At 37.1% G+C, this 13,585-nt stretch overlaps 1 protein-coding gene across 3 annotated transcripts in view; it reads right to left on the reverse strand.

The window, feature by feature from the left end:
• Positions 1-13,585, reverse strand: part of BBX (BBX high mobility group box domain containing) — a 289,089-nt gene that overhangs the window by 148,310 nt on the left and 127,194 nt on the right. Inside the window, exon 4 of one of the 3 annotated variants that reach the window (XM_036448442.2) lies at positions 5,631-5,748. The exons of the other annotated variants lie outside the window; for them this stretch is intronic. The gene's annotated coding sequence lies outside the window, so the exon portion shown is untranslated. The remainder of the gene's footprint in view (positions 1-5,630; positions 5,749-13,585) is intronic. 3 annotated transcript variants of the gene reach the window in all.

Genomic DNA, 13,585 nt, shown 5'->3' on the forward strand with positions numbered 1-13,585 from the left:
TAGGCAAAATAGTAAGTTCAACCAACTAAAACTATAAACCACCAAGTACAGATTATAAAATTAGGAAGAACAACTATGGTATGGAAATTGGAATGGCATACAAGTATAGTCATATATCAAAAGAATAAATGATAAAAACAGAAGTGGGTAAAGAACAGAAGTGGGAAAAGAGTGGGTGGCAAATACAAGTTGAATAATTTACTCGAGGTCCCAGAACTTTTGCAATACAGAACAAAACACAGGCGAAGTCACTGTAGCTTGCAAACAGTTGCCTGTGGGTCACTCTTCCTCAATTTGATTTAAGGGGAAAAAAAATCAGTAAAAGATGCACATTTTCCTGCCAAAACTTTCTTAGAAGTCAAGAACAGTTGACAATATCATTTAACATAAGAACATTATTACATTACAATGTGGTTTTCTCCAGAGAATATACTTAGCAAATATACTTAGCCATTTCCATATCTCCGGATTTAAACGGGTTTGAGAAAAGGTACAAGTGACAACTGGAAAACAGAGAGAAATAAAAATAGCTAATGCTGAAAATAAAACTAATAAAAAAATAAAAATAAAAAAATAAAAAACAAGAAAAAAATAGCCATCACGGTTATTGTTAAGATGGTAAGATGGTGCTATAGATAACTTACAAAATTCTTTAAACAAAAATCTAATAATCTTAAGGAACTATTGGAGATAAAGAAGAGATAGTCTGGACATATCCTTTCATCCAGAAGTTCTAGTTCTGAACATTTATCTTAGAGAAATAACATAAGAGGCATGTATAGGAATCTCAAGAATTTTCCCTCTGTAGCTCTATTTCTAATAACACAAAAATTGGAAAGAACATAAAAAGCCATCACAAAAAAGTAGGTAAATAATGTGGTAATTTCATTCAGTAAAATACAAATGTGATCACAAATGAATTACAGGTATAAACAAGGGTGATTACCAAACATGAGGTTGAGATTTCCTAGGTCCAAGATGGTGGTGTAGGAAGAATTTATCTCCTTCCAGGATCACTTTGAATCTAAACTTAGAAAGGACAAATTCCCCTCAAAAAGAAATAAGGGCTGACTAAACAGTTTCTGCAAAACAAACCAGAGAGATCACATAGAAATGGGTAAGAGGGTAGGAGACACTAAGACATTTATCTTGGGAACACCACCCCCAACGCAGGGACCTGTGGTAGGGAGGGATCACTAAATAGCCTATGTGCAGACTTGCTGCCCAGGGGCACGGCGGTGGGAGGCTGGGGGAGAGTGGCTCAGAAAGTATCTAGAATATACATAAGGAAACTCATTTTCAAACCCTAGAGCATCTTCCAAACAGGAGAACTGCAGAACTCACTCCGGTATTGGAGAAACAGGAGAGCACCATTTGTTATGCTCACCCTCCCTCCACCTTGAGCACAGGATCCAAACACTCTAGCCAATCATTGTCCACAGGTACCCTGCTGCACCCCAGAACCCATGTGAGTGTACGTTGCCAATGGGAGTTTCCTTGGCCTGTGCCCTCTTCAGCCAGAGGGCCAGGCACGGGGAGCTTGTCCCTTGGAATCCCGACAGTCCACACCCATTCCAACTACAGTCCCCAACCCCATTCAACCTTTTCATAAATCTTCCCATAGACAACACCCCCTTGGCCATAGCTCTAGGTTGGTGACTAGTTCCCCAGACTGCCTGTGGTCCAATCCTACTCCAATTACAGCTTCACCTAGCCTGTCCAGGTGTCCCTGGGCAGCTTGTACCTGGGCTTCCCACAGCCTGCACTTGCTCCAGGTCTAGCCTCAACTGGACTGCCAAGGTGGCTCCAGTACAGCTTGCTTCAGATCTTTCTGCAGCCCAACCTCACACTAGCTCCACCTTCAGCTGGCCTGACAAAGATACCCCTTATACACAGTAAAAAAAATAATAATAAAATAAAATAAAATAGCTATACCAGGCCACTCCTTCAAGACTGTGAGAGGTTTCTGTTTCACCTAATTCACAGAAACAAACACAGAGGTAGTCAAAATGAGAAAAGAGAAATATGTTCCAAATGAAAGAACAAGAAAAAAATCCCACACCCTGTTTAAATAAATAAATAAATAAACTAAATGAAACAGACAATATACCTTGTCTTATAAAAACTTCAAAACAATGGTTATAAAGATACCCAATAAAATCCACAGAAGAATAGGTAAACTCAGAGAGAACTTAAACAAAGATTTAAGAAAAACAGAACCAATTAGAACTGAGGTACACAATAACTGAAATGAAAAATACACTAGAGGAAAGCAAAATCGAATTAAATAATGTATAAATGCACATCAGGGAGCCAGAACACAAGGCAGTGAAAATCACCCACTTAGAACAGCAAAAAGAAATAAGATTTTTTTTTTTAAATGAACACAGTTTAAGGGATCTCCAAGACAACTCATGTATCAATACTTGAATCATATGGATCCCAGAAGAGAGAAAAGGACAAAAAATATATCTGAATGAATAGCAGCTAAAAAATTCCCTAAGCTGTTGATATCCACATCCAGAAAGCACAGACAATCCCTAACAAAATGAACCAAAGATATCCACAAGTCACATAATTAAAATGCCAAAAATTAAACATGAGGAGATAATTTTAAAAGCAAAGAGAGAACAAGTTAGTTAAATATAAGAGACCTCCCCTCCTTCCCCCAGACCATAAGTAAATACACTGAGTGGCCAGATTATTATGATCTCTGGACACATAATAATCTGGCCACCCAGTGTATATCCTATATAATAAAAGGTTAATATGCAAATTGTCCCGTTGACCAGGAGTTCGAACAGCAGGCAGGTCGGCCAACCACCTATGTCCCTGCCCCTGGCCAAGCTGGCTGGACCCCACCTATGCACGAATTCACACACTGGGCCTCTAGTCAAAATATACAGTGGAGAAAAGACAGTCTCCTCTTCAATAAGTGGTGCTGGGAAAACTAGGCAGATATGTGCAAAAAAATTACAGTATACCACTTTCTTACATCAAAAAGAACCTAAGACTTAAATGTAAGAAACCATAGAACTTCTAGAATAAACCATAGGCAGTAAACTCTTTGATATCACTCTTAGCAATATTTTTTTAAATGTATCTCCTCAGCAAAGGCAACAAAATCAAAAATAAACAAATGGGACTACATCAAACCAATAAGCTTTGGCACAATGAAGGAAATCACTGGCAAAACGAAAAAGCAACCTACTGAATGGGAGAACATATTTGTAAATGATATATCCAATAATGGGTTAATATTCAAAATATATGAAGAATTCTTATAACTCAACGTTTTTAGAAATCCAATTAAAAAATTGGCAGAGGACCTAAATAGATATTTTACCAAAGAAGGCATACAGATGACCCACAGACATACAAAAACATACTAAACATCACAATTCAGCAAAGAAATACAAATCAAAACAACAAAGAGATAATCACCTCTTGCCATTTGCAACAACATAAATGTATCTAGGGAATTTACATTAACTAAAATATGTAGGACAGAGAAAGTCAAATAGGATATTATTTAACTTATATGTAAAGTCTAAAAACAAAACAAATGAACAACACAAAGAAACCCACAGATATGAAGAACAAACTGATGTTTGCCAATGGGTAGTAAAAAAGGAAGGGGATTAGGTTAAGAAGTACAAACATCTAGTTAAAAAAGAAGTCAGGGGGAGGTAATGTACACCATAGGGAATACAGGTAACAATATCATAAAAACTTTATATGATGACAGATGGTTACTAGACTTATTGTAGTGACCACTTTGCAAGACATATAAGTACTGTCATACTATGTGGTATATAATATGCTCGACATACAAAATTAATATATTGTATGTCGAGCATAATTAAAAATAAAATTTAAAAAATCATAATGTTGAGCAGCAAAAATAAGTGTGACAGAGAAAACATATAGTATTTATTATTTATATAAAATTCAAAAACAAGCAAAATTTAATGTAAACATATTTTTAAAAATTCTATATAATAAAGAGGTAATATGCAAATTGACCATCACACTATCACAAAGGTGGCCCACAGTAGGGGTGGGGCCGGCTGCTCTGCACACCTGCCACTGGAGTCCCCTCAGCCCCCCTGGGGGCCTCTGGCCCTGACTGACAGCTCACTCAGGCTCCTCCAACGAGCTGTCCATCCCTCTCTTCCTCCCTCCCCTGAAACTGAAGTCTGACTGTGGTGTCCAACAAATTGGAAGTTATAACTCATGTTGTTGAGAGTACCCTCCATTCTGCTAGAGGCCCCTCAGCCCCGCTGGGGGCCTCGGGTCCTCTTACACCCCCCACTGACTGAGGCTAAAGAAAGCAGAGTCAGCCGAGGCGCAGGCAAGCCTCGGATGGCGGCTGCCCAGAAGCCTAGGGCCAGCCCATGGCTCAGGTAACCAGGACCAGCCAAAGCTTGCACTGCCGGCAGAGGCAGCAGCAGAAGTATGATAGGGGCGTCATCTTCCCCTAATCTCCTGGGTCGCCTCACACCCCTGAGGGCTCCCAAACTGTGAGAGGGGGCAGGCCAGGCTGAGGGACCTCCGCTCCAGTGCATGAATTTTCATGCACCGGGACTCTAGTATAAGGATAAAGAAAGAAAGTTAACTCATTCTTCAGGATTGGGGAATGAGTTAACTTAAGGAAGCTGTTGAAATACGGGCCAGGCAGTTAGTGGTAAATATTAAACTATTCATGTTAATGCTATTCTTTGTATTTTATTCACATGTTATTAGTATGCCCTATATACATATAGCATTTTCTTACTTCTATTTTTAAAAAGCTCTCAGAAGTAACACCTGCATTTAACAAACTATTTTAAAAGTACTTTTTAATTATCTGCAAATAACAAGTACCCAGCATTCATTCAGGACTTTATAAAATTATCTCTTTAAATCACACAACTCTAAGATAAATATTTTCATATGAGAAAACTAAGTTTGTGTTATTATGTAGAATACCCAATCTTATACAGTTAGCAGAGGTGAGATTAAAACCATATCCAACTCTGAAAACCATAGGACTGTCTAAAATACAACAGCAAAAATAAATTTTCATCACAAAAACAAAACTAACTTGTCATACTACAATTCACTATTTTAATTAATCGTGGCATGTAAAATGTATCCATAAATTATAATAGTTTGTATTAATTTTATTTCATATTACACCTCTTTATTACTTCACAATCACAATTTACCCTTAAACTCCATAAATTTTAATGCTGGCAAAGGATTCTAATTATGTTTATGGAAAGTCTCAACTTGGCTATACTTTTCATAACTTGAATTTCTCTAAGACTGGAAGGTTAAGAAGTTAGCTGTTGGTAGGCTGAAATTTAGCACTCTCACTGCACCACCCTCCCCCCATTCAGGAATTCACTCAGGCAAGTGAGCAGGCTTTGGAAGCCCCAAGGAAATTACTCACTCCCACCCTTTCTTTCCTCATCTCTCTTCTTATTTGTCAGCTTTTTATTTTGTTGTTTTCATTTATATGTGTGACCATCTGGCAAGAATCACTAAGAAGAGTTTATAAGTTTACTTCTGAGCTATACCCTAACTTCTTTTTTTCCCAAAGCACCACCAACAGGAGTCACTCAATTAAAGGCTTATTGACTTACTACAGTGATACAGTTCGCCTCTGGTATTTGTCAATATCCCAGTGAATCCTCCACATCTATAAACATGCTGGAGATGATACCAGGTACCGCTAGAGGCTTGGGGTCTTCCTGGGGGTGCCTGGGGCAAGAAAAACACAGAGAGAGACCAAAGACAGTCAGGAGAAACACAGAGAGAGGGAACATGGAAATAAACAGAAGGTAAAATGAAGAATAAATAAGAGGCAAAAAAGTGGGGGTTACAGAGAAATTAGGCAGCCAAAGACACTCATAGACAAGGAGAAAGTCAGCAATCTGAACTGGGGTTTGGGTTTGGAAACCACATTTTTTGTTATATTTACTCATGTAACAGGTGCCCTCACGTTTCTAAATTTATGATATCATCAACTATTTCTCAGTTATTTCTAAGGTTTTTCTCAAGTTGTATCTTTATTAAAAGTCACCTTCACAGGGTCTTATCTTTGGAGATGCATACACCTAGGCACAAACACAATCCTCAAAACAACCCAGCTGTAAATAAAGTATTTTCCCACCTCTTACTTCAGAGAGGTAGTGTGACTTGCCCAAGGTCACAAGTAAGCACATAACAACTGGGACCCCAAATCTTCTGATTCCAAAACTCAGTGCTTTGTTCTGGTATCATATATTGTCTCTACTAGAAATTAATCATATATAAATCCAAGCTGTTTTTATGAAATAAAATTCAAACTACACTGTCAAGATGACATTTTCTATTTGGGGACACTGAAATACTCAGGTTATTCACTAGGCTACTATATTACCTCAGGGCTTCAATTACTTTTAAAATTTATCAAAAAAAGTAGTCAGAATAAAAGTATCTTAGAATGATAGGAATTTATAAACAGAAATGAAATTAGTTGAACATCCACTTCATAAAATTTTAACATTAAAAAGGGAGTTAGAGTTAGTTCATTGCTTTTATAACTTTCTCAAGTTTTAATGATTCAACAAATTTCAGCTGAAAGATAAAAACATCTGCATTTCAATAAATTCTTAGATTTAAATACTAGTAAACTTGTCTCAAACTTGTTCTTTCATAACGTCTCACCTAAAGTCTATACTGGAATTCAATTTCAGGGTAGTACATAGAGTAGAAATGATTTAATGCACCACCATTTGTAAGAATTAGTATTTTCTTTTAAGGAATAATTAAAATTGTCTAAATAATCATTTCCTTATGGAAGCAATCAATGTAACTGCCAGAAAAGCTTCTTTGACATGTGTAAGCATGTTATTGGATTTCACACAAGACAATAATACAAAGAAATTTCTATTCGAGTATGCATCAATATATTTTCCCATGTTCAGCAATTTTTAAACCAGAAATTTTCAAATAAGGCCTAAAGTACGGTACTGCTCTGCCCTCTAGTGATAGACTAGGATTTCCTAACTAAATGCTTTGATTTATTTTTGCAATTGCTTTTTGAGCAAAACTTAAGGTTTGATTGCTGACTTTTCCTATTTGAATAGTGAACAGAGCGAACTGGTCAACTTTTAAGATTTGGCTTATAGTTTGAGTACAATTCATGAAAGAGACACAATCTCCTTTCACCTAAGTATTGCAAACTAGAAATTAAATTTAATATAATGTATTCAAATCCTTATTTATATTTTATGCCAAAGAATTCCATTTAGTTTCTTTGTTAAAAATTTTACAAATTTCTTAACTATGAATTCCAAATTGGTTAATTCTATGATTTTGGAGACTGAAGTATCAGGGTACTATATATACCGTACATAGATGAATAGTTTTCTATTAATAGACTAAAATATGCTTCAAAAAATTATACTGTACATCAGCTAGCCTTAATTGTACAAATGGCACTGTAGAATTTTTCTGAGCCTCAGTATTGCCATAAGGAACCTGTCAATTTATATGTGGAAACATTAATCAAGGATGCCAATGAAGACAGAGTTATTATACAGAGATTCACCCTACTTATTTCGATGAAGGGAACTTACTTCCTTCTGAGTTTCTCTTGCCACAAACCTCTTGCAAGGAACCAATGCATGCCTAGAACAGCATTTATACTCTCACTAATCCTAACTGTATTACTTCTGTGTCTACACACTTGTGTTAAAATGTACAGGGATACCCGAACATGTGAGGACAATCCATAAGCAGTATAGTGGTGTGGTGAGGACCACAAACCCTGCAGCCAAATTGCCAGTTTGATGTCAGATTCTGTCACTTGCTAACAGTGTGACCTTAGGCAGGTTAGTTAACTTCTGTGTGCTTCAGTGTCATCATCTACAAAGGGGAATAAAAGGAGATACCTACCAATAGTCATGTTTTATTATCTTAATACTTATTTAGTAGGTTATAATACAGGTGTATGCATCTATGAAAACTCAAGAGAATATATGTTTAAGATTGTGTATTACTAAGTGTAAATTTTACATAAAAAACTTAAAATATATAAATATTGAACTCTAATAAATAATATGCATGCTAAAATATTTAGAGCAAGTTTAGTAATGTCTATGATTCAGTTTCAAATGCATCAGAAAATGAAATGACAATGGATGGATTATAAACATGTAATAAAGTAAGTATAGCAAAATGTTAATGGCTAAATCTAGGTAATGAGTATGTAGTTGTAATGCTATGCTCAAAAGCTGCATCATAAAATATAAGGGGGAAATATACCTACCTTTCATAGAGTTTATATAAGTTTATATAAATATATATAGTACTGAATATACAAAAAAGCATCTGGCAATCAACAATTACAAATGGCAATTTCTATTCTTCCCTTGTTAGAGGAAAAGGATAAGAAAGCAATGAGGCACTGAGCTTCTAAAGTTGAGTGAGTAGTTGCCATCAAGGGTATTAAAGCTAAAATTTCAAATACATCATAAAATTGCATGGGCTATGTTGAGAACAAGGTCTTTGAAAGTCAGAAAGAGATTATTTGAATCTTGGATCTGTTCTTAATTAGCCAAGAAGCTGAAATGATTTATATTGTTTTTAGCCTCAGTTCTTTCATGTATAAAATGGGAATAATAATAATAATACTTACATATTGAGGTCATTGTGAAGATTAAGGAAAAATGCAAACACACAGACACAGAGATATTAGCACATAAAATGCAAAAATAACAGTTGAAGTTCTATCATTATAATTATTACTACTACTTAGGGTGAGTCTTGTAAACTCACTCTTAAAACTATATTATTCTCTGCATATGGGTCATATCTGATTGTATCTGATTCTATCCTAGAATTTGCATATGCAGGGGACCCTACTGCTCCAAAGAACTTTCTAAAGAATCTTTATTAAGGCAGTAGGCCTATTTAAAGTTTGACTGTACTGAGTATAAAAGAAGAACTGGCAATGACAGGGAAATCATTAATTACCCCTCTGTAATGCCAATTAGAATATACATAATAATTGAGGCATTTAGAAAGTATGTTTGCTGATGGTATTTGAGAAAATGATATTAGCATCTAGATGAGTTTTTATTTTAAACAGTCTACAACTACATAGTTAATGAAAAGAATATTAAAGCTACACTTAAAGAAGATAAATTTCATGCTCCCAGGGAGTAGATTTGTAAATCATTCCAGATTACTCCATGAAGACAGGAGCTCAACATACAGTTTCAGCCAAAGAGAAAATAAAAAACTTGGCAGTAAAAGGGGAAATACTGAAATCATAATAGTACAATATGGCTTCTGCCTTGACCACTGTAAAAAAAACTGCTTTCTCCAAAGGACCACAAGATCATGTAGCACAAACACTTTTCTTTAGGCATTTAGATGTGTCTAAATTTTTCAACATTTTTGTTGAAAACTCATCACCATCTTCCTCGGTCATATACTACTTTGATTTTCCCACCACAAATCTGATTGTCAAAGAAAAGTAGATGGTTTCAAAAGTTCTTTCTTAGCCACATTTTCTACTTTCACCATTTTTCAACATTTCAGCTTTAGGCCAAGCCAATGATGACACTCACTTGGTTGGGCATTGTCTTGTGCATCAAAAGTTTGCTGGTTTAATTCTGGTCAGGGGATGAAGAAGGCATTGGATTGATATTACACTCACATAAATATTTTGCTCTCTCCCTCCCTCCCTCTCTTCCTTTCATTCTGTCTTGCCCCCCTTCATCTCTCTAAAAAATAAAAAAATCAAACTATTCTTTAAGAAACAATTTCAGTTCTACCTCTCAAGCTATACCTATACTCACAGCTTGAATCTCTTCCATACTCACCTCACATTTATTATTACCCTGTTTCCCCGAAAATAAGACAGTGTCTTACATTAATTTTTTCTCCCAAAGTTGCGCTAGGTCTTATTTTCAGGGGATGTCTTATCTTTCCATGCACTAGGTCTTATTTTCGGAGGATGTCTTATTTTCAGGGAAACACGTACATTATATGTTCAAATCCAATCATCCCAAACTTCATCTCCCCCTCCCACAAATCAGTTTTTATGTATTACTATTTCTCTACTTCTGGATGTAGTGTTATCTAAATACCTACATTTAAATGTAAATCCTATCTTTGACTTCTTTTTCAACATCTCCCATTGCTCTCTTCTTATAATCCCTTCTTCACCCCTAACACAAGTTCAGTCTATTGCCAAATTCTATAGATTAGTAATTTGGTTCAGGTGAAAGGACAGGATTTATATGATTTATATTCTTTGAGAAATAGTGAAAACTAGATTTATAATCACTAAATACTCATAGACACAGACACACACAGGCTAAATAGTAAGTTAGTAGGTGTCAAGTGTTTGAGGAAATCATCAATGAAGAAATCCTTAAAACTGAGTAATAATTTTTCCCCTGGCCTTACTATTCCAAAAATCCAAGAGGAAGGAACACTTCCAAGCTCCTTTTATGAGGCCAGCACTATCCTAATTCCAAAACTAGTTAAAGACACCACAAAGAAAGAGATATTACAGGCCAATATCCCTGATGAACATAGATGCTAAAATCCTCAACAAAAGTCTAGCAAATTGGATCCAGCATTACATTAGAAGATCATACACCATGACCAAGTAGTAGTATTCTGGGGATGTGAAGCTCAGAAAATGACATTATATGCAAATCAATAAATGTTATACATCACATAAATTGAAAGACAGAAATTACATGATCATATCAATATATGCAGAAGAAGCATTCAACAAATATCAACACCCATTTTTGTTATAAACTCTCAGCAAACTGGGAATACAGGGATCATACCTCAACATAATCAAAGCCATAAATGACAAACCTACAACCGAATAATACTCAATGGGCAAAAACTAAAACCTTTTCCCTCCAAGAACAGGAACAAGAGAAGGATGTCAGCTTTCACAATTTTTATTCAACACTAGAGGTCCAGTGCACAGATTTGTGCACTAGTGGGGTCCCTTGGCCTGACCTGCACCTTCTTGCAATCCGGGACCCCTGGGAAGATGTCAGACTCCCGATGCCCGCAGGCCAGGCAGAGGGACCACATCAGTGCAGAAATGCGTGCACCGAGGCTCTAGTATGCATATAAGATCTTTGGTTAATCTTCCCACTTTCTCCCCTTTCCTCTGAGATTCATTAATCTAGTCCATGTTTCCATGCCTGTGGGTTGAGTATCTACCCCTTGGTGGTCAGTGTGTATCATAGCTACCGGTCAAACAGTTGAACAGTCGATTACTCTCTTAGGCTTTTAGATAGATGATAGATAGATAGATAGATAGATAGATAGATAGATAGATAGTACTGAAAGTCATAGGCACAACCATCAGACAAGAAAAAAATATAAAAGGCATCCATTATTCAAAGATGACAAGATATTGTACATAGAAAACCCTAAAAACTCCACAATAAAACTACTAAATTTAATAAATGAGTTCAGCAATGTAGCAGGAAACAAAATTAACACCCAGAAATCACTGGTATTTTTATATACCAATGATGAATTCTCATAAAGAAAAACTGAAAAAACAATCCAATTTACAAAGCAACAAAAAAATTAAGGTAGTTAGGAATAAACTTAACCAAGGAGGTAAAAGACCTGTACTCAGAAACCTACAGAAGAGTGAAAAAAGAAATAGAGGAAAATATAAACAAGTGGAAGAATATACCGTGTTCAAGGATTGGTAGAATTAACATCATTAAAATATCCATGTTACCCAGAGCAATTTATAGATTTAATGCAATCCCTATTAAATCATCAATGGCATATTTCACAGATCTAGAACAAATACTCCAAAAATATATATGGAACAACAACAAAAAATTTATATTGCCACAAATAGCTGCAACAATCTTCAGAAAGAAAAAAAGTTAGAGGGGTCACAATACTAGATAACAAGTTATGCTACAAATCCACTGTAATCCAAACATCCTGGGACTGGCACAGGAATAGGCATATAGATCAATGGAACAGAACAGAGAGATCAGAAATTGACCCACACCATTACACTTAATATCTGACAAAGGAAAGATCATACAATGAAATCAAGATAGTATCTTCAATAAGTGGTGTTGGGTAAGTGGGACAGATCCATGCCAAAAAAAAAAAAAAAGAAAAAGAAATTAGACCACCAACTTATACCACACACAAGAATAAACTCAAAATGGATAAGACTTAAGTTAAATGTAAGCCATGAAACCACAAAAATCATAGAAAAAACTATAGCCAGCAAAATTTCAGACATCTTTCATAGCAATATGTTTACAAAAACATCTCCTAGGGCAGTGTTTCCCAAACTTTTGACATATGTGTACCCTTCTATAATTTTTGTAAAGCTGAGTACCCCTCGTACTCATGAGAACGTAGAATTAGGTGCAGCTAAGCATGGTACAGTGCATATCCCCACCAAACTCTGGTGCAACGCGTACCCCCACCAAACTCTTCCTGTACCCCTGGGGGTACATGTACCACACTTTGGAAAACACTGTTAGGGCAAAGGAAACTAAGGAGAAATAAAAAATTAGACTACATCAAAATAAAAAGTTTCTGGATAGTAAAAGAAACCAATAACAAAAGGAAAAGGAAGCCCACTGTATGGAAGAACAATTGGCAATGACACATCTGACAAAGGATTAATATCCAAAATATATAAGGAACTCATACAACTTAACAGAAAATAAACAATCCAAACAAAAAATTGGCCTAGATAGACACTTCTCCAAACTGGACATACAGAATGCCAAGAACCATATGAAAAACTAGAGGCCCAATGCATAGATTTGCACACCGGTGGAGTCCAGTTGGCCCCGCCCTAATCAGTGGATCTGGCCCAGGCATGTCAGGAGGAGGAGATGGCGGGAGGTTGGCTAGCTGTAGAGAGGGGCCACATGCGATTGGCCAGTGGGCCTTGCCCCAGATGGGGGGGCGGGGGGCGATTGGGGTCAGGGCCAGCTGTGGACAGGGGCTATGGGCAGTAGGCCAGCCATGGGAGGTTGGCCAACTAGCCCCACCCCCGATTGGTGTGCGAGGACGGATCAGGGCAGAGCTGGCCGAGGGGAGGGGCTGTGGACCTATCAAAGTGGTAGAGGTTGATCAGGGGTGGGGCTGACCATGGAGAGGGGCTGTAGGTGGTAGGCCAGCTAGCTAGCCCTGGCCCTGAATGGGGTGGGGCGGTGGGGGGACAATTTGGGACCAGCGACCTGGGGGAGGGGCCATGGGTATTTTATCAGCCAGCCTTACCCAATTGAGGGGGCTAATTGAGAGTGAAGTTGGTTGGGGGAGAGACTGTGGGCTGATGGAGGTATTGGGGGCCCATCTGGGGCAGGGCCTGCTTGGGGGAGAGGCTTCAGGAAGTTGGCTATCGGCCCCACCCCCTGATCAGGCTGATTTGCTGGCCACAGTGGGCATCATAGAGATCAATCATTCTGGTCATTATGGTGTTTCTGTTGCAGGCTGGCTTTTTATATATACAGATGCTCAAAGTCACTAATCATTAAAGATGCAAATAAAAATGGCAGTGAGGTATCAC

This window comes from Pipistrellus kuhlii, unplaced genomic scaffold (assembly GCF_014108245.1).
Source record: "Pipistrellus kuhlii isolate mPipKuh1 unplaced genomic scaffold, mPipKuh1.p scaffold_m20_p_2, whole genome shotgun sequence".
Classification (NCBI taxonomy): domain Eukaryota; kingdom Metazoa; phylum Chordata; class Mammalia; order Chiroptera; family Vespertilionidae; genus Pipistrellus; species Pipistrellus kuhlii.